The 27,866-nt window shown below is 38.4% G+C and overlaps 1 pseudogene across 1 annotated transcript; it reads left to right on the forward strand.

The window, feature by feature from the left end:
- The first annotated feature begins 336 nt into the window (after positions 1–336).
- LOC143884640 (chromatin modification-related protein EAF1 A-like) lies at positions 337–27,633 on the forward strand (annotated as a pseudogene). Its single transcript, XR_013253019.1, has 21 exons — positions 337–463; positions 1,994–2,213; positions 2,331–2,385; positions 2,486–2,583; positions 2,984–4,112; positions 4,209–4,328; positions 4,715–4,999; positions 6,336–6,527; positions 6,998–7,078; positions 13,075–13,132; positions 13,217–13,761; positions 13,834–13,887; positions 15,415–15,472; positions 15,641–15,837; positions 16,931–16,984; positions 17,075–17,155; positions 17,286–17,423; positions 17,574–17,690; positions 18,811–18,899; positions 19,082–19,682; positions 26,270–27,633. The product of XR_013253019.1 is annotated as a chromatin modification-related protein EAF1 A-like (transcript).
- Positions 27,634–27,866: the final 233 nt, after the last annotated feature.

Below are 27,866 nucleotides of genomic sequence, written 5' to 3' on the forward strand. Positions count from 1 at the left end.
GCCCTAGCACACCCAAATCAAGATCCATCAAATGAACGGTTCAGATCAATCCAAGGTAGGACCCACTATGCTGTAGTAGGGGCACCACATAGTAGTACCGCTCACCTTCCAAAACGGGACTCCGTCTAGACAAAAAAAAGACGAAAGTGAAATTGACACCGATGATTTGGCCATGTCGTTGATTCTTGGAATACGATTATACGGGATCTATTACTTGTTTCTAACACACGTGTCAGTACAATCAGTACCGTCTTTTTTTACCTAACGGATTTCCGTTTTTCTAACACTCCTTTTTATAATAAAACACGTTTTATGTTATTTTTTTTTAAAGAATTCTTTTCTCATTTGAAAAACCCAAAACAAAAATTGGGTTTCCTCTTCTTGCTCCCGCGCTCGCTCCTTCTCTGTATGCAAGAAGCAAACCCTAGGGTTTCGTTCTCTGTGAAAAATTGGGCATTTTCAGGTCTTTCTTTCTCTATAATCTTCGTTTTCAATCTTTTCGTGCCCTAATTCTGCTCCAAAGAAATACAAGGTCTGAAAAGAAAAAGGAAAAAAAGGGTCCGAAACAATTCAAGGTTCTTGTTTGGTGCTTTTGTTTCGAAAGCAGTATTCATTGCTCTTAAATTGATATGATATGATAGTGTTAATGGGGGTGATCCCTCTTTCATATGATAATTGTCTGTTTTTATGTTGATTGTTAATGTGTCTAAATTTTTTTGATTGTGAGGAGAAATTATAAAGTTTGGCCATCATACCCACTTTTTTCTGCCATTCCTAATAATGAGGCATGGAATCCTAAGTGTCTACAGTCCCGAAGACAAAGCGAGAGACTTGCCTTATTAATCTCTCTATTTATTTATATATATATTAACCTCAAGCTTTGTAAAGAAAGGATTCAGGGAACATGCAGGGAGAGCTTTTCCTGTGGTTTCTTTACATCCCCTAATTGAAAAAAATTACTTACGGAATTCCAATCTTGGAAGAAACAATTGGTTTCAATAGCTGAGTGATTTACTTCAGATTCTAGATCAGTTTTTTGGTGGCCAGCATATTCCTAGTTACATTTTCAGTACGTGTCCCAAAGGTGGTGTCGAAGAATATAGCAATAATCCAAGTTAGCTTCCTATGGGCTAACACGACCTCAAGTTTGCTAAATGGAATTCATGGGATTAGTGACCTGGTAATAATGATGAACTTGGTCCCCATTTTTTCCATTTTCCTTCCATTTTTGGATGGGTTAGGATGATCCTATGGATCTGATTTTTTTGGACACCCTATCTAGGTAAATTATTGATTAAACCGAATAATCTAGTTACTCAATGGATTGGCCTACGCACAAGCCCAATCTGCGAGAGTTGAAGTGCATATGTGTAGGTTTTGGTTCTAAAACTTACGTCATTGCTAGATTAAGCACAAAATAAATAGGATGGTGTCAAAAAATGCTCCATTTTCCTTCTGTGAGCTGTCCATTTGGTTCACTTTTCCTTGTTCACAGCTTCATGGTTGGTGAATTTTTATGTAAGTAGCAAAAGTTTGCTGATAGGTTTTCTTGAGTCATTTCTTGTCTATTGGGTTGGGGGAGGGTGTATGCAGTGTCTGGAATTTGGCATTACGGTCTTACATGCCCTTGAAGGATCAGATGCCCACTTGTTGGAATGGATTTTCGCTTCTTAAATTCATATAAGAGAGCATGATTTACGATTTTCGGTTGTCTATTTGTTAAGTAAAATTTCTCCTGGTTCATTTTATTATCTGAATTTGTTTTTCTGGATGGCCCTTGTACTAGACCATTAATCAGCATACGTCCGTGTATTTCTTTGAGCGATGTTTTCCCGATATTGTAGCAGTTGTGTTCTCATTCCTTTATTCAATACTTACAAAGAACATTTTTTCATTTTATCCTGAACCGTTATGGTAAATGTAATTTCTGAGTTAGTCGCCTTTCTCATTTGCTTTCTTCTTAATTTCATTATTTTTATCTTTTGCCTTGTAGAAATTTGGGGGAACTTTTGAAGTCATGTGATGGATGATTATTGTGGAGATATCTATTGACAAGTTACTATAAAAGGAATGCATGGACATAGCCCCAGTTCTGCTCTATTTGTAAATGTGGAGGTAGATTCAACGGCAGGAGTCGTCGCTGGTGGATTAGGTGTATATAGCAGAACTTCTCCCTACTGTGCAGCCATTGAAAAGGCTCAAGCAGCTCTACGGTAACACCAGTATCTTCTTTTGTGTGCTAACTTTTTTTTTTGAATGGTTCTTTTGTGTGCTAGTTTTGTGTAGTTATTTTATGTAGAAGCATTAAATTATTATTTTGTTGACTTTAGGGAGGAATTTGATGAGCGGGAGGTACGAAGAAGAGAACTGGAATTTCTTGAGAATGTATGATATTATGGTCCTTCTGTTTGTATTTTATGCTTCTTTTTTAAAATGAATGCTAACTGCACATTATCAGGTGGATTAATCTGTTTCTTTTTTGCAGGGTGGGAATCCGTTGGATTTCAAGCTTGGGCTTTCAACCTCAATCAGTTTACAGTCTACTTCACTCTCAGATCAGATTGCAGAGCACCATGTGATTAGGTAACATACTATTATTATCAAGTAGGTTACCTGGACAGATTGGTAGTACTAAACAAGGTTTAACATTTCGCTTTCGGTTTCGGACATAGCTGAAACCAAAATTTATGCTGAAATACTGAAATTTCGGTGAACAAATGAAGCAAATTTCATTATCGTGCCGAAATTTCGGTAATTTCAGCTGAAATTTTGGAATTTTTTTTTAAAAAATTACATTTAATTTCCGAAATTTCTGCAATTTGGGATTCTGGCCGAAATTTCGGATTTAGGTGTTTTCGGTGTCGGTCCCAACGGAAATTTGAAATTTCAACTGAAATTTCGGTATTTCGGCTTAAATTTAAAACCATGGTACTAACTACATTGTTTCTTGTGAGTTGAGAAATGGTTTTGTCTGGTGTTACAGTGAAGTGAAAGGGAGCTTTACACTGATTGCTTCACCTCATGGTGATTCTGTCGACAGCAGTGGGAGACCAGGGCTTTCTCTGGGTAGGGAACCAAATTTTGCCAATAATCTTTTGCTTTTTGATGGTGCAAATAATATGCTTGACGGGGAGAGAAATGCTACACATCCTAGTAGAAAGTCTCTAATTGTTCCATCACAACAGTCTAATCAGCTAGACGGAAGTCATAATGCGAAGGAATCAGAAGATTCAGTATTCTTCCGCCTTGGGGTGAAAAGTCAAGCATATGCTCGAAGGAATAGGTCCCAAGTGGCTGGTCATGAATCCATGGTTTTTGCACCGCCTGGTTTGGGTGGAGAAAAGGAAGACGGAGTTTTGGTTGGTCCCAATGGTGCATCCTTAGCAGTAAAGACTGAAGATTTCACTAGTGTTGGTCAACTTGATGCCATTAGCATTTCAAAAGGAAACGAGAATGACTTGCAATGCGATGGTCAAAATAGTAGAAATTGTGTTTTGGAGACAGTCACTGCCGTTATTGCTAGAAAAGGTTTATATTCAGAGTCCTCTACGCAGGTTGGTCATAGCTTGGGTGGAAATATGGTCACTGACCGATGTCCCATATTACGGAAGGCCAATAGTAGCTCTAATGGATGTTCCAAAGAACTTTCATCGGTATTTGAGGAGACCCATCATATGCCCAATGGTAATGATGCTAAGGAAAATGACAAATCAATGGATGTTGATGTGCACGTTATTGCTAGTAACGATATTAAATCTGTTAACTGGGACTTAAGCAACTATGGTGTTCAGATCAAAATTGAGGAAATGTGTGATAGTACTTCTGATTTGAAAAATGAAGTAAAATCCATCACTACCATCGAGAGCATGAGATCGGACGGGAAATTAGATAATCCAACAGCTGATATTTCCAATTTCAAAATGATAGGTTTATGCCCTCAGTCTGGACTTCAATGCTCTTTGGCGTCCTCCAATTTCGAGTCTTTAGAGGCTACTGTTTCAGGGATGGGTTCTACAGCTGCCATCGAGCTTCAAAACTGTACAGAAGGTCGCTTTAAAATGGCAAACAAGATGCATGAAGACATCATTTTGGAAGAGGCTCGAACAATAGAGGTTAGCATTGATGCTTCTTTATTTAGCTGTCTGATTTGTTGACAGGAATTTGATTCTTTTTAGTTGGAATTATCTGACTAGCTTTTTAATGAACAGGCTAACCATAAAAGGATTGGTGAGGTTTCGCTTAATAATTTCCCTTCAGAGATAAAGCGAAAATCTCATTGGGATTTTGTCCTTGAGGAAATGGCGTGGTTGGCAAACGATTACATGCAGGTCTTCTTTACACGAAAGACCCATTCATTTTTGTTTCCCTTCTCTCTTTTTTTTTTTGAACTTCTCTTCATTTTTAACTTATGTTTTATACCACCCTCATTTAGAAAATTGGTTTTGAATTATCTGTTTCAGTTTTGATATTTAGCTTATGCCATATTATTACCAAGGCTTGAAATTTCGGTTTCGGTATCAGTTTCGGCCAAGCAAATACATTTTCCCGAAATTTTGGCTGAAATCTAGACCGACATCCTAAATTTCAGTGTGTCGGCTGATATTTAAAACCATGATTATTACTCCCACTTGCTTCGGAAGAACATACAGTTCTCAGATTGATTTCTGCAATTTTTTCAAAACTCACTTCCTTTGTCTATTGATTATGTGAATAGGAGCGTGTTTGGAAGATAACTGCCGCAGCCCAAATATCTCATTGCATTGCTTCTACTGGCCGTTTGAAGTTTGGGGAGGCAAATCTGCGTCGGAAGCAGACAAAAGTGTCTCACACATTGGCGAAGGCTATCAAGCAGTTCTGGGCTTTAGCTGAGTTTCATCTAAATAGCGATGATCCTACCACACATTTGCATAAAGAATGGAACTCAGTTTTATTTGGACGGTGGAAGGTTAATGGGGATGAAACTATCAAGGGCATGATTGAAGGACCCATTATCACACAGGTTGTTTACTTTAGCTGACATGGTTATCAACAATTTGTGCTGCACTATGACTTTAGATTGGATTTTTGATATTGAAGTGTCTAATTATGTTAGTGATCATATTATCTGCTTTCATTTTGATTTTTTGACCTATTATGCCATTTTGCCACTTAACTAGGGAAACGGTGTTATGGCATAAGTTAGTACCGATTATTTGACCTATTATGCCAATTTGCCACTTCAAATTGAATCATCCTACTTACAAATTATTTTAGCAAAATATGCATGGAAAAATAGTTTGTTCTGTCATATGTTAGTTGACTATTAGAATTGTTACTTTCTGTTGAGTTTCCTCTTTTGTACCTGAACAATATTTCTTAAATTTACTATTAAAATTCCTTTGGTTTTGTTTCCACAATACTATCAGTATTATTGCTCTAGGACTTAGGGAATGTATTACTCCATTCGCATTGGAGCTGCTTGTGCTCTCTCACTTGGTGGTAGTGAGGCGTTCATTCTCTCAAATTGCGGTTTCCTTTTATCGATTCGAGGTTATGTCTGTCTCGTGTTGACTGTCTGGGGTGTGTCAGTGGTCTAAATAATGTATGGTCTGACTAATGTATAGTTTAATTGTGGATGATTAAAACAGAAAATTACAGTACTTTTAATTTTAGAAAATCCAGCCTTAACATGGATATTGTTGGAAGGGAGCCAGTTTCCATACTTTAGGATTTTAGAAGCTTAGATAGGTTTAGGTTTGCTAGCTTAGCTAGGTTTAGGTGAGTCAAAAGAGCACGGTAAGGCATACTTGGACTTGGATTCGAACTGGACCAAGGTAAAACTGAATCAACTCGGACGAGACAATGATTAACTCAAGTGATTTTATAAACAATCGTTAGATAAGTAGTACTTGCTAATAACTCAAGGACTTGAAGGTTCAGAAGCTATATATTTTAGCCCTCACTCCTTTGACCCGTGAATCCGTGTTTTGGAACCCCAGCACTTGCTTCTATACAAATTCCTTCTCCCATCTCAATAGATTCTCCTTTCTTAACTGATTTTAGGCAAACGTGGACTTGGACTCAAATTCGGCCTAGGTAAAACTGAGTGTATTTGAAGTCACTAATTTTCCAACCAAGTTTTGGGGGAAAGCACAGTTGTGGCAACCTGCTTCTTGATTGCATTATGAGAACTGTTGCAGAGATGGTGGGGAGCATGTGCCTTTCAGATCTTATTTGTTTATGACAGACAATGCCATCCTTTTTGGATATTACATGTTAGAATACTAAGCTGTTTGGTCCTTCCTGAACACACTTTAATCTATGTACTTCTGATGGATATTTTGTGGTTCTTGCAGGAAACAAACAAGTATTTGGAGGAAAAAAATTGTGGGCAAACTCTCTGGCTTCCTATTCTTGGGTATGCAGTGAGATTCTTGAATTATGATAGCTCCTCTGATTATCATGTTCAAGCTGAAGCACCCAAGACACCAGACAGGTTAACTGACACCGGCATTTCGGAGATATCATGGAAAGATCAATTTTCAGAAGTACGAGCTTGGTCCTCCATAGAAGTCCTTAGCACTGGCATAATAGTTGTTTCCATAGTGATTAATATCTTTGATTTTGAAAATCTCGCGGTATTTAAGAAAGATCTCTTTATTTTTTCCCAGGAGCCATGATTTTTTCAAGATTTCCTCATTTCCATGAGATTTCATTTTAATCATATTTTTTTTTGAATGGTCTAATCATATTTTATTGTTTCCACTTTCTTTTGAATTTCCTTATTTGATTATTTTATTTCCCGCCAGAATTTTCCAATTATGTTCTGAAAGATGAAGAAGAAAATAATTGACAATCTCGAGGAACTCCCAAGATGGGAAACTTGTCACTGTGACTATACCTTACGTTCAAAGGCTTTCTAGAATAAGGCTTTCTAGAATCTTCTTATTTTCTTGCACTAAGGATGTTCAAATTGGCCCACAGAACTTGTACTGCACTGACCTTTGGATTTCTCCAGGAAAGCCTCTTCTACATGGTACCCCCCAATGCAATGGAGCAATACCGAAAATCCGTAGAATCTCAATGGGAACAATATGAGGTAAGCACATGCACACATTTGGTCCCTTTATGCATCATTTGCTTCTTGCGCTATGATAAATACACCAGAGTTACAGTATGACAAGTCATTCTTATAGGAATCTTTTTTTTTTCAATATGCTTTGCTTGCTGACAAGGATGCGCTCGTTTCCTAGTTAAATGTTCCAAAAAATCAGGGCCATTATACACTAGGATTGTACTTCTTTATATCTGGTTAAAAATTTAATTTAAATTTTGTGCTTTTCTTAATACTTCTATATGGGCATGTAGTTATGCTTTAAAAAATCTGAAATTTATCTTTCCCTTTCCCTTTGGTTTATTTATGTTTCATTTTTATATTTTTTGCTACTTCAGATATTTCATGTGGTTATGCTATTCTTATCCTTGCCAAATTTATATGGGTTTCACATGTTACACACGAATGTGTGCATCTATAGATTGCAATGGGTATATAAATATCTTAGAGGATATGCATATTCACTTGTAGTCCTTGGATTTAGAATTCTTTCATATATGCTTATTATCAAGAAGAGGCCTGATTTCATAGCCTGCAATGCCATGCCAAGTGGTGATCTGCGTCAATATCTACCATAAACGTATGACATATGTGGTGATTCAAATTTTTCATTCAGTGGGGCCCACTATGGGCTGGGGCACTGCCCAAAGTTCACACTGATGGGTTTGGAAATGGACCATTAAAACAAAAATAGGCAACTTTTACATTAACCATTCAAATAGACTAGTGATCAGATGGTTGGGATCACGCTATTGGTGAATTTTTGGGTTGTGAATTATCTTCAAGGCCCACCCTTAATTTAAAAAGAATGAAGACTTGAAATTATTGGGGCTGAGTTCACTTCAGGGCTCAGTTGAATCTTGTTTTCCAAGACTAAATATATAGTATATGGCGTTTTCTTTAGGGATTGCCACTGTAATCCGTTTTGGAGATCTGCTCGACATTGTCTATATGTCATGTGTATGTGGTGGTAGGGCCATTGATCTGATGGGCTATCACCAAGTCACATATGACTGACAGGCTTCGAATGTGATGCATTTAAAAGCCATGGTCTGCCAAGGATTGACATGCGTTTGGGCCACGTCCATCAAAGGGCCCTCATGACCCTTTGAGTAGCATTAGAATAGAAGAGACTTTTTTTTTATCTGAGTTCAATGAGTCTATGATCTTTTTTTGAGTTTAATTAGTCTACTATCTTATTTAAAGGTTATTCTAGTTGGTGGTTGATGTTAAAGTAGAGGGCTCGTGTGAGGGGTAATTGTGTTATTTCACCTAACTTTATGTTAGGTTTTATAAGGGGGTGAAGACCTACAAGTTTTAGGTTTTCCGGATTCTTTTTTTTTTTTGCTTTTTGAAGAGCTCCTTTGGCTGTCTTCTCCAAAAGCAGATTTGGAGTGGAGCTTGGATGGATTTTGGGTATTTTCCTAATTAGCGATTCTCTTGTTCTTTCTTCCATCTTCTATAGATTAGGGTTTTGTTTTGCTGCTCCAATGAATTTATTCATAATCTCTTATTTTCTGTCCTATATATGGATTTTGGATAGTTTTGTGGATTTTTTCATGCCCTAATTGCCATCATTATTTAAATTCATGATTGTTGGATCGGTTCTAGAATCGTCTTGGACCGAGTTAGCACATGAGTTAGCATGTAAAACTCTTCCTGGGACTGCATCGGAATGGATGCTTATGTCCATTTGATTATTGCTTGGAAGTGGTAATGGATAACAATCAACTCTAAAAACCACCCTAAAAGCCCCTTTTAATTGACGGGGTTGTTGCTGTCATCCATTTTCTATGGGACCTGTTGGTGTCGTAGTCCGGACCGTCCGGTGGTGACCGACCAAATCATTGACCCTTATAACCATACATGTGTGCGGCATGTACAATATCACAAACATGAGAAAGGAAGAAAGATAATAGAAAGAAATCTGTTTTGGAGAGGGGGGAGTCAAATTTTGCTATTCCTTTCCTCGTGTATATATTTGTATACAAGTTATGAATCATATATTGATAAGTCCTAAAATTACATAACTATCCCTATGTATGATACATAATGGCAAAGAATTTAAATAACTAATATGTCATTGTACAAAAGGATGCTCATAGAAGCACGGAGCCGGTGCAAGGTTGGGAGCGGGGAAGCATGAGGGTCTAGAAGAGTCTAAGGTTGGGAGTGCCATGAGAGCGTATAAGTAATAGTATCTTTTTATGTTTTTCAAAATCCAAGTACATTATAAAATAGTAATTTCTAACCATCTTCATATTTATCTTTCAAATTTTAAGTACACCAAAAAGTAGTAATTTCTAACCATCTTCATTTTCATTCCCTCTTTCCTCGTGCCTTTTGAAGATGCCTTTGCGCATGCTCCAGTGAAGTACTTAGAAGTAGGGGTGTTCAATCGGTTATAATCGAACTGAAATAACCGAAATAATTTCGGTTATCAAATTTCGGAAACCGAAACCGAACCAAATTTTACGAAAACCGAAACCGAAACCGAACCGATTAAAAAGTCGGTTATAACCGAATAACCGAATAGTGATAGAAAAAGACAAAAAAAATCTATTTGGACGGTTTGATCGGAGGGCTATGATCAATCCATCGAAACGGTTTTTTAGGCACAACCTATTGAAGTTGTGATCAATCAAATGGACGGTTTGGATCATCCTACGGAGTGCCCATACACCCTTTTTTGAAAAAATAATGTTTATTTTTGGTTATTCGGTTAACCGAATTTTTTTCCCGAGATAACCGAAACCGAATAACCGAATTAACCAAAAATAAAAACCGAACCGAATTAGCAAAAACTTAAGCAGTTGGAGTTGGGGTTATTTAACTATTCTTACTTCCTCCCCCCCCCCCCCCCGCGCACAAACCCCGGGTTGGCCGTACATGTTGATCTTCAATATCATGGAGCTGTTGGGCTTTGAACCTAGGACATGCTCTGATACTAATTGGTTGTTTCACATGGTAGTATTATCAGGGCTATTGCCATAGAGTTTGATACTAGGAAGTTAGTAATGGAGTAATTGGAGCGGGCTGAGAGCATCATGGCGGTTTCCTTCCTAAGGAGCGCTGAATCGCGGTACTAGTGCTAGAGCGGCACCCATGAGGAAGATTCTTGCTTCTAAGAGATCGTTCTATCAACGCTCATCCGAGGCCAAGTTAAACATTGGCCTTTTGTATGCACTTTGCCATTTAGACAACTGTAGCTTAATAATTTAACATAGGGATGTATGGTTTGTATTCTAGAAAACTTTTGTACAAATGCCCATCCCTTAAATCCACATGCCACTTAACCAACATTTTTCTAGCACCCAAGTGAGACATGCCTTCTTTTTATTCCCAACTTCCTAAAATAACAATTTGGGAAATGACTGTTGAGCTGTTGAGCCTTTGAATGCATGTAAATATGTGTAGTTTTGTTTACTCTTGTTGGAATCGGGAATCAAAATCAGCGTATGATTCCGTCTCTGTGGATTCCGACGTTTTGTTCGACATTGTCTGCGTAAATAGAAACCCTAGTCGAAAAAGACGGAATTTCAGGTGGATTTTGTTGCCGCCCGAAGAGGTGGTACTTACTCTCTCTCTCTCTCTCTCTCTCTCTCTCTCTCTCTCTCTCACCGTCTAGGAAGCACGTTGCTTCTTCCTGCTGCTTCTCCTTCCTCTCCTGTACTTCTCTCTACTTTCCTGTACTCGGTATTTACATGTTACATTTACTTAAGATTTACATGTAAATAACGGAATACCCCCCTTTTGGATTTATTAAAAATAGTTTCAACACCCAAATCTAAAAGGAAAAAAAGTCAACTCTCCAGTTCTAGTACAAAATTTAAAGAAAAAGAGTCGGGTCAAAATTTTAACTTTCTTAACTTCCAAACGGTGGGGTATTTTTCAAATTTTAAAAATTCATAAAATCTATTTTGTCCAAACATTATTAAATCCCAAAAGTCTGGTGAAAAAAATCTCATAATTTGGTCTCTAAAAATTATTCATCTTGTCAGGCACTGGTCAACACACTGGTGACATACTTTTTTTTCTAATGAATGATGTATTGATGCCTCATGTTATGAAATATGGAACTTAATCACTTATGATAATATTAGAATTTTCCATTTTGGTGATGTTATTGTTATTTGATTGCTCTACAATTTTTTTTTATAATTTTTATAAATATATAATAAAATATTAAAATATATTATTATATTCGGCGTACCCGAACGTACCCGCATCCGGTTTTTTTGGCAAATCATGTACCCACGTACCCGCACCCCGTACCCGTACCCGTGCTTCATAGCTCACCGTAGTCAATTTCTCTCAGACAATCCTTAACCCTAGCCGATTTCTCTCAGGCAATCACCTTCTGGTCCCTCATCTTCGTCGGCATCATCATCCTCTTCTTCTCTTCGTTCTCCGCCTTCGAGAAACCTTGAGGAACCGTCAGATCTTGACTGATTCCTTTGATGAACTCTAATGCTTATCCAAACATTAGAATGAGAATGAAAATTCTATTTACTGGGGGAGTTGGAATAGGAATGGAATGTGATGTCTATTATGATTCCTGATTCCGGCAATCCAAACACAACCTAAAGTTCTCCATCCTTTTGTTGTCATCATAGTTGTAAATTTCTACTGAGATGATACGACCGTATATTTCCATTTCCATTCCCATTGAAATGCTTTCTGAAACCAACACACACGCCAAAACCAAAGCCGTACGTTTATATGTTACATTATTTCGATCAAAGCTTGGAAACGTGTTAGTTACAATTGGATATTTTTGCGAAAATCATATAAATCATGATGCAGCTTACACCCATGTGTATGGAAATATATGTAAATAATGAAAGTTTAAGATAAAACTTCAAGAAATATTAGAAAAATCTCGAGTTTATTCAATAGGAGTACAATATACAAGATTGACCCCTTGTTTGTTGGTAAAGTCGCAACGAGACAATCCAGTTGATGGTAATCTCATAGCATCATTTTCTAGATCCGATTATTTCATCTCCACTCAAATTTTTTTTTTTTTTCTATTCGTCTCATATCAATAAGAAAAGTTTTTTTTTTTTTGCCATTGTTATCTGATATGGGACCATATAGAAATTTATTTCTGTTATTTAAAAATAGGAAATAATTAATTTTATAAAATATTAAAAAAATTAATATTTGAAAAATATAAAAAAAAACATGCCCTATTATACACAAAATTTATGCTATATTTTCTCACTGATTTTTATTTATGTTATAATTTTTTTTAATAATTATTAAAAATTAGAAAAATAATATATTAATAATTATTAAAAATTATAAAAATAATACATTCACCCGCTTTTCTTCCTGGGGCCAAAGGGGGCAAACCCAAAAAATATTTTAAAAAGAATTTCTTTTACCATTTAGTATATTATACCGGCAGTTGTTACATAATTATATTTATACAAATTGCATGGGAAATGTGGTATATGTATTATGTATAAATATTTATATGAATCACGTGAGAAATGCGTTATGTACTAAATTATTAGACATGCACGACGTCCCATGTCACTTGGTATTTGATGTTAAACCATTATGAGCATGCTTTTTTGCTTTTGTGATGGGTTTTGAGTGTGTATTTGTTTTAATTCTTGTACTTCATAAAATTTATCTTAAATGTCCATTCATTGCACATGTTTCCATACATTTTTGTGAATTTACTAGAATTCTACCAAAATTTCCTTCCGAAACATATATGTTTTCATTTATGTCACGACTAAAATCCATCCCCTAACTGAATCGCTAAACCTGGGTTGTCATGTACCTTATTATTAATGAAATCCATTCTTATTGATCAAAAGTAAGTTGGTTGTATATGCCGTAATCGTATTTCTTGTGCAACCAAGCTTGATACTGTTAACAACATATAGCCTGATTCCTTTTCCCTTTACAGTTATTCATAGTTTTGTTAATATGCCATCTATTCATTGAATTGACATTCTTTTCAGAAAATTGAAAACATGAACCAAGAGGAATTCAAGACATCCTTGTTTGATTCTGGATCAGGTATTGGTTAATTTTGTATTGACTCATTTTTTCCTTTTTTATTTGAGTAATATCATGGTCCTGACACTGTTTTTTTGCTTTCAGATTTTGGAGCTCAAGAAGATGCTTATGAAGTGGATGAAGGAGAAGCAGACATTTATTATTTCCCTGGATCTTTTGAAGATAGAAAGTCATCAAAATTTACTCAAAGAAATAGGAAAAACTTACAGAATTCAAATGGACTCTGTGTGGAAAACAAATTAGGGAACCGACCATCATTTTTAGTAGGGAAAAGGCCTTCCAGTAGTCTAAATGTTGGACGAATTCCAACAAAGCGTGTTCGTACAGCTGCAAGGCAGAGGGTTGTAAGCCCTTTTGGCATTGGAGTTGCTGGGGGTGTGCAAGGGGTAAATAAAACTGATGCTTCAAGTGGAGATACTTGTTCTTTCCAGGATGAGCAAAGTCAATTGGACAGTGGATCCGAACTTAGAAAAACATTGGAATTTGATTCCACGGGAGACTTTGGAAAACAATTACCTTTTGATGGCACCGGAATATCTACAAAATTGAAAAAGAAGAATGCCAAGCATTTGGGTTATAGAAACTCTATGAATTCGACGGACTCTGGGTGTTTTATTAGTTCTGGAAAAGTATGTCTATTTGCTCTCAATTGTTTCTTTTTTCTGTCATTGGTTCAGTTGCCTAAATCCATGCTATTGCAGGGTTCCACATTTGAACAACAATGGAAGATGGACCTCATGGTACAACCTGAACAGGTGAGTCTTGTTCTGTTTACCAAACTAGTTTTTTATATGTGATGCTATGATCTTCAATAGTACAACTCCTTCATCACACTTCCTTACTTGTACAAACCTATATAATATGGCATCTGTGTGTAAACTATCTTGGCTTTTGGTTGTTGGATTCCCTGGTACGACAGCTGTATAGGGTCCCGTCCTCACATTGAACTGTTGATTTTATTCTCTGATATACCACCATTGAAAAAAAAAAAAAAAAACTTTGATTTGCCTAACATGATGAATATTGTAGAAGAAGAGAAGTTGTCTCTTGTACTATGGGAGAAAATGATAGGAATATATTCATTTAATCCATATTCCTGTCAAAAGGCCCATACATATAAGTACAAAGAAATGAATGACTGATGTACTCCTCATCATAAAACATGCAATATTCTAGAACTTCTATCAAAAATGGTTTTTTTTTCCTTTAGCATTAAAAGCTTGTCAACTGGAAAATTGTGTCGATCAAGAGCCAATCCCTTTGCAAACACATCCGCTCCCTATTGGCGATTTGAAACAGATTCATGAGTGATCTGACTGTCTTCCACTTTCTTCTTTATCAATGAAAATAAATTTCCGTGTGCTCCATTCTGTCATTAAAAACTGGGTTTTGGGACAATTTGATGGTATTTTTATTGTCACAATAGAGTTTGCATGAATTAGGCGTTCTATTCAGGTCCTGCATGGAATGTCAAATCCATTCCAAAACATCAATATAGCCATGCGTGGATATTCAGCTTCTACACTTGAATGTGCCGCTGTTCTCTTCTTTTTGTCAACTACAAAACCATTCACAATGATGCACTGGAAGAGGGAGATTAACGGGCTTGATCTTTGCCACGCTGCTCTGATACAGATGTATCTTCATTTTCCAGGGTGTTGTACCTCACGAAGCAGATCCTAAGGCGGATACACTCCCAAAAATTGCAGTTATGTAATTCTTTAAAAAATTGGCTCGCGTGCTTCTTTTTTCTCTTCTGTGCGTTATTTTAACTTAATTTGCTCTCCCTTTGTGAAAAGATAATTTTTTTATATCACGAACAGTCCCTTTTTTTGCACCACTATCATATTTACATGCTTGATTTATGTAGTGAAGTATGTTTTTAACCCCTTTGGTTGGGCTTTTGCTTGTAATAAGATAATAGTGTTGAATCCTCCACTGATTTCTGAAATTGTATCAACATCAAACTATTCTTTCATATATGAGAATTTTATTCTTCTGCCATTTTTGAAGATTTTCCTGGTGATACTCTTTTTATGATGTACCATCATATAGAAGACCGTCGCTTGTCTTGGTGTGCCTTTTGTTATATAAAAGATACTGCGCTGGTTTATTTTTATTTACTCCGTAGTTGTGGCATAGATATTTTCTGTTATTGTGCGTATTTCTTGTTGGATTTCTGGGTTCTACCTTTTCATATTTGTTGAAGAAAGGGTACGCATGTCCTATACTGTTTTCTGTAGTAATAATTACTTTCTTCATGGCTCGCTTTTGAATTGCAGAGGGGCCATTCAAAAAAGAGATTGGAGAGTCACAATTTTGAATCTAAGGGAGACACTGGTGATTCTCTTTCAAAAAAGAGATTGGAGAGTCACAATTTTGAATCTAAGGGAGACACTGGTGATTCTCTTCTCAGCTTGAATTTTATCTCATGAAGCTTGTTTAACTACTGCTTTTAAATGTTAGTCATTCTTTTCTGTGAATAATTTCCAAACATTTGTCCACAAGGTCTGTATGGCCCACATGCTGCAAAGAAGCCTATGCTCTTGAAGCACTTGCCAGATGCTTCCCCCGAAATCTCTACTCCAGTGACTGGGTCAGGTCCTTCTCACTTTGCTTTCCAGATGAGTAATATGTCCACTCCAAATAAACTTATGAAAAATATCGCTAATCAAGATCGGGGAAGGAAAGATAAGGCACAAAAGGTATGCTATTCGCTGGTATGATGAATCCTTTATTGTCGGTCTGTATCCGTTGATGTGGCAGAAACTAGTTGCTTATGAGAACTTTAACTTCCTACTCATTACATGGATATATGTTTGAGCTTGTGAAGTGGATCTCTTTTTCACCACTGTGATTTCATACTATTGGGTCCAATCTTAAACATAATTTTGCATCATTCCCATTTCAGTTTGTTTTAATATGCTTCTAGCTTCCTGAAACATTCTGCAAGTTTTTGTTTCTTGGAAATATGATTCCAATGGAATCTGTGTTACTTTGTTACACAGACACAAGTGTCGACCTCCGTGTCAGACACGGCAAACCCCCAAAATTTAGAAACGGGGACACAAACAAAATCAATAGGGTATAATGAATATAATATTGGAATAAGAGTCTGTTTAGGATTTTAGGTTTAGGAGAGGGGATATAACAACAAATTTAGTTAAAGAGCTAAAAGAAGAGTTTATAATGTAAGAAGAGCTAATGGTAAAAGAGGTAAACACAAAACAAATATGTGTGGACACACCCACATTAAGTCTGGCACTTCTAGCAGTACATTTACAAGTGTCGAAAGGAGTGTCGATGTGTGTGGACACGGGTGTCATGTCGGACACGACACGACATGGGTGGCAGCAATAAATTCAAAGCTTTGTTTACTTTTAACTTTTGCTACTTTACATTGTGCTTTTGATTTTAGGTTAGTTTTATGGAGTGTGTCTTAGTGCTTCTGATTTTTTTATGCTATCCTCTACCTTTATTTAAGCCCAACTTACAGCATTGCTGCAATTTTCTGCCTATTTTTATTTATTCCATCTTGAGATGTGTGATTATTGAGCTTTGCTATCTATCATTCTCTATAATTTGTGTATGTGGACCCGGTAAGTTTGAAAAGTTAATCCAATTGCTTTCATTTTTCAATTCCAAGCCCATAATATGAAAAATGAAAATGAGATCCATTGTTACCATTCTTTGGTAAAATATATGCCATGAACCTAGATAGTGTGTTTTATTCTTAGAAATATTGGAATATTTTGAAAGCCATATATCTTTAATGACTTCACCCTGGCCTCTTTGCAGATTCTTGCTGGACAATCACGGTCTGGAAACACATGGTCAATATTCGAAGATCAGGTCGATGTGCTTCTTTAACTGTATTATCCTTTTGGGTATTTGTGATGATACCAAACAATTCTGTTAATCTTTAAGTTTTGTTATCTCCAGGCACTTGTTGTCTTTGTGCATGATATGGGGCCAAATTGGGGGCTTGTAAGTGACGCTATCAACAGTGCCCTCCGGTTCAAGGTGAAATTTCTTTTTTATTCTGAAGCACCATTATTCTAATGCTGTTTTTAATTTTTTTAAAACTGATTATGTTTTATTTTCTGCTTGGAAGTACAAATATTGATGTAATTTGCCTCTACAACATGTCCAGTGTATCTTTCGTAAACCCAAAGAATGCGAGGAACGCCACAAAATTCTAATGGACAGGAATTCTGCTGATGGGGCTGATGGTGCAGAAGATTCAGGGACCTCTCAAGCTTATCCGACCAATTTACCGGGCATTCCGAAGGCATGGTTCCTTTTGGTTTCTAAGTTTGTTAAATTTTAGATCTTTTCGCTTTCTTTATTGGCTAACACAATTTTTATACTAGTATTTTGAATTTAAAAGATTGAAAGATAAACTCTATCTAATCAAGTTCTCTGTTAGTATCTTCACCAGGGCAGCGCCAGACAGTTGTTTCAGCGTTTGCAGGGCCCAATGGAAGAGGATACTTTGAAGGCTCATTTTGAGAAAATCACTCTGATTGGACATAAGCTGCATTCCTGTAGGAGTCAGGTTTGTTTCTTGGTCGGATATTGACGCCTCTGTCACAAATATCGAATTTCTCGTGAGAAAATCGCGACATTTTGATTAAGGGAAATGTTATCAGCACTATTGTATTTTGATGAGGGCACTCCTCACTTTATTAAAAGTACGGTATGGCCCGCACCATAGGATGATCCAAACCGTCCATTAGATGGGCCACAGCCTAAATAGGTTGTGCCACAAAAATTATTTCCATAGGTTGATCCTAACACTTCGATCTATAGAGGGTTAGGATCAACTCTCTAACATGCAGATCGGAGGGTTAGGATCAACCTATGGAAATGATTTTTGAGGCACAACCTATTTAGGCTGTGGTCCATCTAATGAACGGTTTGGATCATCCTATGATGCGGGCCATACCGTACTTTTAATAAAACGAGGAGTGTCCTCATCAAAATACAGTTGTGCCGATAACATTTCCCTTGATTAAATGATAAAAATACATTTTTATCACGAGAAATTGAATTTCTCACGCTTTCTTGCTTTAAATTGGGAAATTGACTTTTTTAAAAAATATCTTGAACTTCTCATTCACTCTAAAACCTTCGACCTAACCCTAATTCCAAATTTAAAAAGTTTATATATATTTGATATTTATATTTTTACATTAATTTATTTTTACCGTTTTTTCCTGATATTAACCCAAATAAATAAAAAATTAAAAATTCTGAGATTTTCACGAGAAATTCCCGAGAACGATATTTGTGACATAGATTGACGCATACCTTGGTTAACTTTTGCAGTCTCATTGACTTTCCATGTGCTTGCACATCTATTTGTTTGGTACATATCAAAACGGCCTAGGAGCATACATCCCTACATAATATACTTCTGCATGAAGTTGTAAATTTATGTTTAAGGCTTAGGGTTTACCATGAGTTTAAATTTAAGGGCTTCGTATTTCCTTCAAAATTTTAGTACTGTCATTGTAGTTGCATCTTAGGTTAACCAAGGACATTTTTAATATATCTTTTTACGCTTCTATTTTGAATGCCATCTGGTGATTATATTGACAAGTATGCTCTACTTCTATACTGTTCCAAACTTGCTCATGACCATGATTTGGTTTCTTGTAAATAACGATAATCAGGAAGTGAAACAAATTGCTGCAGTCCACCATTCTCACGTTGTTGCTCTTACCCAAGCATGTCCGAATAACTTAAATGGCGGCCTCCTAACGTAAGTTGTGTTCTTCATGTGTTTTTGAAAGATGCCCTTTTAAAAAAAAAATTAAAGGTACCCTTGTTATTCGTTGTCTGACTTTTAGCATCCTCTTGAACTTCCTCATTGAATTGCATATTAACTTTTTCTTTTGCTGCGAAAAAATAACTGATAATTTGGTTTTATTTGTTATAATGAAGGCCACTTGATCTTTGTGATGCACCTACATCAAGCCCAGATCCTCTTTCCCCTGGATATCAGGAGTCTCATACTGGGGGCTTAGCATTTCCAAATCATCCGGGTTCTAGGTATTGTAATTAGATAATTTACACATGTTTGGCTCTTACTCTTTTTCTCACCTTATAACTTATATTCCCACGGCTGAGTTGTTATGATCCTTACAGGGATGTGCAGAGATATGGCGGGCCAAGACCAACCTCTTTACCCATTGATGAACAGAAAAGAATGCAAGAGTATAATCTAATGCTTTATGATAGAAACATTCAACCATCCAGTCCGTCCGTTTCTGGGGCTTTGCGCGCGGGAACAGATCGTGTGGTTCGCATGCTACCTGGGCCAACTGGTATGGACATGATGTATTGGATGAATAGGAGCTTTTCGATGCCTCGGCCAGGGTTTCAGGGAATAGGTTCACCAGCTATGCTTAACATGGTAACTTCTAGAAGTATGCCTTCTTCTAGTGGGTTTGGTATGCCAAGCCCTGTTAATATGCATTCTGGGGTTGTTTCTGGTCAAGGGAAGTCTATGATGAGTCCTCACGACACATTGCAGATGCTGCAGGTGAGCTTATTTTCCAGTCATAAAATTGCTTCCAGTCTTATAAATTGTTTTTGTTTCTCTTTTCTTGATTGGTAAAGAGCAACTATTATCAATGACTAGCAGAAAAGGAACAACTCAGGGTGCTTTAGAGGACACTTCAAGTTGTCAACCCATTTAAGGATGTGAAACCCAATATTAACATGATTTCTTTTCCTATGAATGTTGTAAATTGCACGAGCATCCATTTACATGGTTTTAAATTTCGGCTGAAACCGAAGCATTTCGGCCGGAATTTTGGATTTCGGCCTAGGCCGACACGTTTCACATATAATTCACACACACACACACACAATACATACATCATTTTTAACATGCAAATCATATAAATATAATTATGTAACGCATACCAATATAGTATACCACTAATACATTTATGATTTTGGTTTCGGTATGCGTTTTAGTTTCGGTATACGTTTCAGTGGGGATGGTAACGGAAACATTTCAGTTTTGTGTCACTTTATGTGGAAATTTAAATCCATGGTATCTACTGAAAACATACCACTATTGGATGTGTATCAGCCAAATCTGGCAGATATGATTGTGTCTCACCTTGTATCAACCGATAGAACACAAATACATCGTATTGGTTTCTTGACCACGTTTAGGGTTGTCAACGGTCTGGATTCAAATACAACTTCATGGACCGTTATGACATGGTGGAACTTTTGTTAGCTGGAGCTTAATATGCTTGGTCAAATAAGAGCGGGAATTCGGTTATGGCACGACTCAATAGATTTCTCATGTCTCATGCTTGGGAGAAGCCCTTTGTGGGTGTAAGACAGTGGATTCTCCCTTGATTGTTATTCGCTCATAACCCCATATGTTAGGTGAAGCTTTCATTAGGTAGAGCTTAATACACTTGGCCAAATAAGAGGGAGAATTCGGTTATGTCATGGCTCGGCAAATTTCTCATGTCTCATGCGTGGGGGAAGTACTTTGTTGGGGTAAGACATCTCTGTAGATTGTTATTGGCTCATAATACGATATGTTGGTGCATGGTAGGAATGAGAGGGGACCCTCTCGTTTCGTTCCGAGAATATGTGGCTGCAAGTATTGGATTTCAAGAACAAGCTAAGAGAATGGTGGAACAAGTGTGAGTGAATGGGGTAAGAAGGATTCAAGTTTCATGAGAAGTTTACGGCGATAGAAAAGGATCAAGAAACAGAAGGAAGTCTCTTATGGATCACTAAACTCAAGTAAGCATCCATATTGAGTATGTTGGGTGATACTAATATCGATGAAGCGAAAGAGGAAAGGGGCCTTAGAGGAGGGAAGAAGAATAGTTGTGTTTGTTAGGGAGTATGGGGTCATTCTTCGATTGAAGGATCAATTTTCACCCAAAACCAAGAGAAGAGTAGTTTGTTGAAGAGTAAGAGGGCATTAACACTTTCCTCAATCAAAGTTCCATCCATCTTGGAGTAGAAACTTGCAATTTCCTCCTCCATTCTCTCATTCAAAGTCCAATCCACCTCAATGCCACAACCTACCTTCAGTTCCCAGATGATACATTGGTGTTTATGGAAACTTGGAATAAGTCTTGCTTCCGAGACATACCCTTAAGTTTGTTTTCTGGTTGAAGGTGAATGTGCAAAGAGTTTGATGGCTGGCCTCAATATCCCTGTCATAGTTTCAAAACTCGCTTATGTCATCGTGAACTCCCTGTCAGAGTCCGCGTTCTGCCCCACAAAGTCCATCAATACTCCTTTGACTCTCCTGAGTTATGACTGCATCAACCAACTACTCAGTTTCGTCAACCGAGTAATCGACCGCGTCATGCCGAGTCGACTTGGGATTTGCTTTTGCCATATTTTGACCTGCATCTACGTTTTGAAACACTGATCATTGCTGTGCATCTTCATCTGTTGGCTGAAGTTTTGGTGCAAGACTAGTTGTCTCTCCATAATCCATTATCTATTTAGGGCTGCCTTTGGTAGTTGGTGCTCCCCCATAGTCTTTTTGGGCCCCAATAGTGGAGGAGAAGCTTTCGGGATGGAAAAAGGTCATGTCTATCTTTATGTGGCTTGGTTAAGTTGATTAAAACTGGATTATCTAATCTTTCTATTTACTTCATGTCAATGTTCAAGATTCCAAAGGAGGTGGTCAATTAAGGAAAGTTAGGTAGGAGTTAAGGCTCGGGGGCATGGAGATTGGAGGCCCATTTGTCCAAGTTAGAGAGAATTTTCTTCATTGGAGATTTAGAGTGCGGTTCATGAGGGGGGTCATATTTTGTGATGATAATGTGTTTAATTCAGTCCCCTCTGTGCCATGTCTATCCTGGCCTCTATAGATTTGTCAAAATGAGGGGTGTTAATAGTTAGTGAGGGCAGAGAGAGTGGGGGGAATGGTGGTTTGGGGGTGGGTTTTTTATAAGGAACCTTAAGGACTTGAGTTCCATGCTTACCCTAAATCTAATTTGTTGGCTGGAGGATTTCTATACTTTGTAAGTAGAAGTGCACAAGAATTTAGGCTGGAGACACTTTATGTATCTCTCCTCATTTAGTTTGTTCTCCAAAATACTCCTAGTGAAGACTCGTCTAGCTGGTAGTGGAGACTGTAGGCCCCAAGTCCCTTCTAGGGTCCAATGCTTTCGTGGACAGTGGTATTAGGCAAAATCAACTCACTGATTCCTAAAGAGATCAAAGTTCTAGCTAGCCAATATATATATATATATATATATATATATATATATATATATATATATATATATATATATATATATATATATATAGAGAGAGAGAGAGAGAGAGAGAGAGAGAGAGAGAGAGAGAGAGAGAGGTACTTGCACACGTGTGCTGGTAAGCTTACCTGCACACAAGTGCAGAAACAGGGTGGGGGGCCCACATTTTTGGGGGGTCCAAAACATTCACTTGGAAGGCCCTTCCATGGATAGGGTGTGGCCCAAAAATCAGCCCCATTGGATCATCCTATAACCCTGCCATTTATGGAGAGTAAAAATGGGCAGAAACATGGACACACAGTGCCTGTCCATCCCCCCCCCCCCCACACGTTTGATTGGGTTAGGGCGATCCAATGGGGCTGATTTTTGGGCCACACCCTATCCATGGAAGGGCCTTGCAAATGAATGGTTTTGATCCCCCATGGCCCTCCCACCCTGTTTCTGCACTCGTGTGCAGGTAACTTACCTGCTCACTTGTGCAGTAACAGCTCTCTCTCTCTCTCTCTCTCTCTCTCTCTCTCTCACACACACACACACACACACACACACACACACACACAGGAAAGTGTTTCTGAGCTCAAGCTCAAAAACTCATGTGGGCCCACATTTTTGGGGTGATCCAAGCATTCATTTGAAATACCCTTACATGGATAGGGTGCCTACAAAAAATCAAGTCCATAGGATCATCCTAACCCTTCCATTTGTGGAGGGAAAAAATGGGCAGATATGTGGAGAAACAATATCTGTCCATTTACCCCTCCACTTTTGGATAAGCTATCTGAGCCACTTTACTCTCTCTCTCTCTCTCTCTCTCTCTCTCTCTCTCTCACACACACACACACACACACACACATATATACGCCGCCCAAAAACACAGTGGGCCCACATTGTTTGGATGATCCAAAAAAATGGACAGTTTTGTGGAATTTTATACCCGTCCATTTTAACCTCTATAAATTGTAGGGTTGGGATGATCCTATGGAGCTGAATTTTTGGGCGCACCCTATCCATGTTAGGGCCTATCAAATGACTTCTTAGGATCACCCAAACAATGTGGGCCCCCACTGTTTTTATGGCCGACGGACTAGACAACTTTTCTAGTCGGCCGACTAAAAACACTTTTCTCATATATATATAATATGAGGAAAAAGATTATGCGCTTGTGCGCACCTAAGTTATATGCGCTCGAGTGGAGAAACAGCTTCCTATTCGCTGATATATGTGGGCCCAAGCGTAGCTCTCATAAAAGTTATTGATGTTGCGTCTTCCTTCAAACCTTTTCGAGAAACCCTAACACACCAACGACCTCGACTTTGACTTCTCCTCTCCGACAGAGGCGCATGGCAATCCAACGATCCACTGCTTGTTTTCTTTAACACACCAACGACCTCGACTTCGTTCGTTCTTTAACTCTTTTTTTTTTCTTTGTTGTCAAATATGGTTTCATCTGCTTGTTTTCTTGTGGAAAAGGGTTTGAAATTTTCGATTTTCTCTGTGAAGTCAACTCATGAATCGATTTTCCATTCTTTGTTTTTTTTTAATTCTTCGTCAAATAGAGGAGGGAAATCGAGGACCGTGAGTTGGAATGGAAAAAACTGGTGGAGAAATATCATATTGGTGAAACCGAATGGCTAGCAAAGATGTGGGACTACCGAAAGCATTGGGTGCCAGCGTATTGGAGAAACAAATTCACTGCAGGCATGGCATCTAGTCAGTGCGGTGAAAGCATTAATTCCTTCTTCGATGGTTGTGTTAACCAGAACACCACCTTACTTGAATTCTTGGTTCAATACGATAAGGCACTGGTTGAGCGTCATAAATCAGAAAGCAAAAGAGGATTTTAAATCCAAAAATACGATTGTGAAAATGAAAACAACTAACTCATTGGAAGAGGATGCTGAGAAGTTGATTTCACAGAGAAAATCGAAAATTTCAAGCCCTTTTCCCCCAAGAAAACAAGCAGATGAAACCCTATTTGACAAAAAAGAAAAAGAGAGAGTTAAAGAACGAATGAACGAACCTGGTTGGAGTGAATCGTCGGATTGCCGTGCGCATGGGTAGAGTGGATCGTCGGATTGCCTTGCCCCTCTGTCGGAGAGGAGAAGTCGAAGTCGAGGTCGTTGGTCTGTTAGGGTTTCTCGATATGGGTTGAAGAAAGTCGCTACATCGATAACTTGTTTGAGAGCTGCGCTTGGGCCCACATATATCAGCGAATAGGAAGCCTTTTCTCCACTCGAGTGCATATAACTTAGGTACGCTCGAGCGCATAATTTTTTTCCTCTACACACACACAAACACTCTTTTCACAAATGCGGAAGAAATGGTTGAGCATATCTTCATTCAGTGTTCATTGGATAGAAGGGTTTGGACTGCCCTCCTCAAGTGGTTTGGTGTTCTTTGTGCCTTTCTGTTGTCCCTATGGGATCTTTGTGATGGCTGGAATTGTTGTCATCATGGGGACAAGGGTGATGCTTTTGGCAGATGGCTTGCCTTCGCTGTCAATTGGTCTGTATGACAGAAACCAATGGGGTTTTTATGACACGAGGAATTTTTCATAACCTCATTCTCATGTTCAAGTCCTCTTGGAGGATTGGGCTCTCTCTAGAGATGAGAGACACAAGTACCCAAGACTTTAGTTGATGTTGGATGGCAATCATCGAACCTAGGCATTTGAAATGATGGCACCCCCTAAGGATAGGCTCAATACGGGTATTGGTGGCATCTTTAGGGACGACCATGCTAAGGAACTGCTAGCTTATTCATGGTCAAGGTGCTTCTTATGGGACTTCGTTTGTTCAAGGAGGAGCTTAGGGGGATCTTTGGGTGGAATGGGGCTCTAAGAATGTGTTGAGCTGAAGGGGCAATATTCTTTGGCGGTTTAGATATTAGATCATGGAGATTACCGAGTGTTAGAGGGCTAGGTGTTTCCTTCACGCCCTTCACCCATGTCTCTAGAGTGGCTAATGACTAAGGTTTTAAATTTCGGTTTCGATTGCCAGCGAAACATAAACATTTCGGTTTCAGTACGGAATTTCGGCTGAAATATTGTAAATTCATGGAAATTTTTCGGTTCGCCGAAATCTATGTAAGATTCTTTAATAGTGGTTTTTCTTTTTTCTTTCCTTTTTTGTCATTTTTTTAGAAATATCTTAAAAGAATCTCGTTGTTCTTCTCTTGTCTGCTAGTGGAGTTCACTTTTGTTAGGGTTTCTGTCAAAGTGTTGACATTTCGACAGAAACTTTGTTCTTTTTATCCGAAAAGTTGCATGTTTCGCATATTTCAATGAAAACATTAATGAAATTTCGCAATTGTGGGGGAAATCTGGTAATTTTTTGAATCCAAGTGGATTTCGTTTTGGCAGCAGCTGAAATCGAAATATTTCGGCCGAAACGAAATGTTTCGGCCAAAATTTAAAACCATGCTAATGACTTATGATTAACTGGCAAACAGAGGGGCCGGCTCTGATGTACTATATATAGGCCAAGCTCTCGCTCTGACTTATTTTCATCATTTAATGTTTATAAATCCTTTTCCTGCTCGGAAAAAGTAATCCGATGGCTAGACTGATGGGTCTGGACTGCTCTTTGGCTGAACCCGAGTTTCTGGTTTATCATTTGGGTTGGATAAATGTGGTTCCTCATTATCTCTGCCCTGATTGTCTGCCCAATCACTTCTAATTCTATTTTTTCGAAAACTAGTAAGGTTTGAATAGAAATGGTAATTACGGGTATTGATGCTTTGTTTTTTTCTCATTCTTATTAATTATTGTCTCAATTGATGATTTTTAGCTTTTCATTTTCTGGAGGAGAATGTTAAATTGAATATGTGTTGCCGTTTCAGTTACCCTAATGGTGTTCCTTTCATGTTGTAGCCTAGCCCGAATCCCGAAGATAAGAAGCAAATGATAATGCAAGAGCTTCCGCAGCATCTTACACGAGGGAATGGCCATGGTGTGCCCCCTTTCAGTGGTCCGAGTACAGCATTTGTTTCTCCACTAGTTCAAACATTTCCAATCCAACACCAAAATCAGCATCAAATGCCACCACACTCGCATGTCCTCAACAACCATCATTACCGTCATCTCCAAGGCACTACACATAACCCACAGACACAAGCCCATGTGCTTCATCTGGCTAAAGGGAGGCATCAGAACCAACAATGGCTCTTTCATCAGCATCAACAACAATTTGCCAACTCCAATGCTTCGATGCCCCATACCCATTCACTAGCACAACAGGCTATACCACCTCTACAAAATGGTTCCCAGATTCAACATCAGATGTCTACTCAGCCAGCATTTTTTCCCACTCCAAATTTGCAATATCCCTTGCCACCATCTTCCTCTCCAATGAGTCACAAACCTTCACAATCGAAACAAAAACAGCAGCATGGGCCCAACGTACTCATTCGAAATCCTCAAGCTGGAGGTGGCCTGCCAAATCAGATGCTAAAGCAACAACAGCGGCATCAGCTTCAGCAACAGCGACAACAATCAGAGTCTCAACAGGCTAATTTTACGGAAGGAATAGGCCGGGAGAACATGTTGATGCACCAAAATCCAGTTCCACCAGGGAAACAGTTGGTGCCTCAAACCTCAAGCCAGTGTCAACAACAACAAAAATTATTTTCTTGCCCACCGCATCCCTTACCAAATCAGCCCCCACAAATGCCCTCGAATGTAGATAACAACTACCAAGGTCAGGTCCAGGTCTGTCCTAATCACACCTTATTGGCATCCCAACAAGCTGTTCCTTCTTCTCCATTGGCTATGGCATCTCAGAAACCGCAAAGGCAAACAAGTCGGTCGCAACAAACTGTTGAGAGAATGCTTCATCAGAATCATCAGAGGAGCTCTAATTCTCCTGTGGAATCATCGAGTGACCAAATTCAAGATAATCCAGACTCGATAAGTGACACAAGTTCAACAGTTCCTCAGTGCACACATCCTTCTCAATGGATAGCAGAGCCATTATACGATACAAGTACTGCAACTCCGGCTGCTCCCTCGGCTTCCATGGGAAACTCTCCTCACTCAAATTTGACTGGAGCTGAACCTATGCCTTTACCCAGCCAAAGCTTAGCAGAGAGGCAGTTCTCAGGGAGTATCCCAATCCATGGACACAATGTTGTTCGACAGTGGCAGCAGTTGCCGCCGTCCCTACAACAGCATTGACAAGCAGGGCAATGCAATCATATCCCTGGGACTGGGTTGAGAAGGCGCTTCCATTGTGGTGGGTCCAGGCCAAGCTTGTGGTTTGGTATACCCCATCTTCATTACTTCACAGGTAAGCTAGTTTCAGTTATAGTGTACAAATACCTGAATCTCTTTAGAATACAAATACTTGTATCTCTTCGGGAGGTGGAGACGTGAGACTGCGGCGCAAGTTTCTTCTTTCTGGTTGCCAATGTCAACAGAAGGATGACAATAAGGGGCACTGTTTTTGGGAATCTATTGTTCTTGCTTGTAC

This window comes from Tasmannia lanceolata, unplaced genomic scaffold, assembly GCF_043159265.1.
Source record: "Tasmannia lanceolata isolate RefF3 unplaced genomic scaffold, GAP_Taslan_0.1 ptg000008l, whole genome shotgun sequence".
NCBI lineage: Eukaryota > Viridiplantae > Streptophyta > Magnoliopsida > Canellales > Winteraceae > Tasmannia > Tasmannia lanceolata.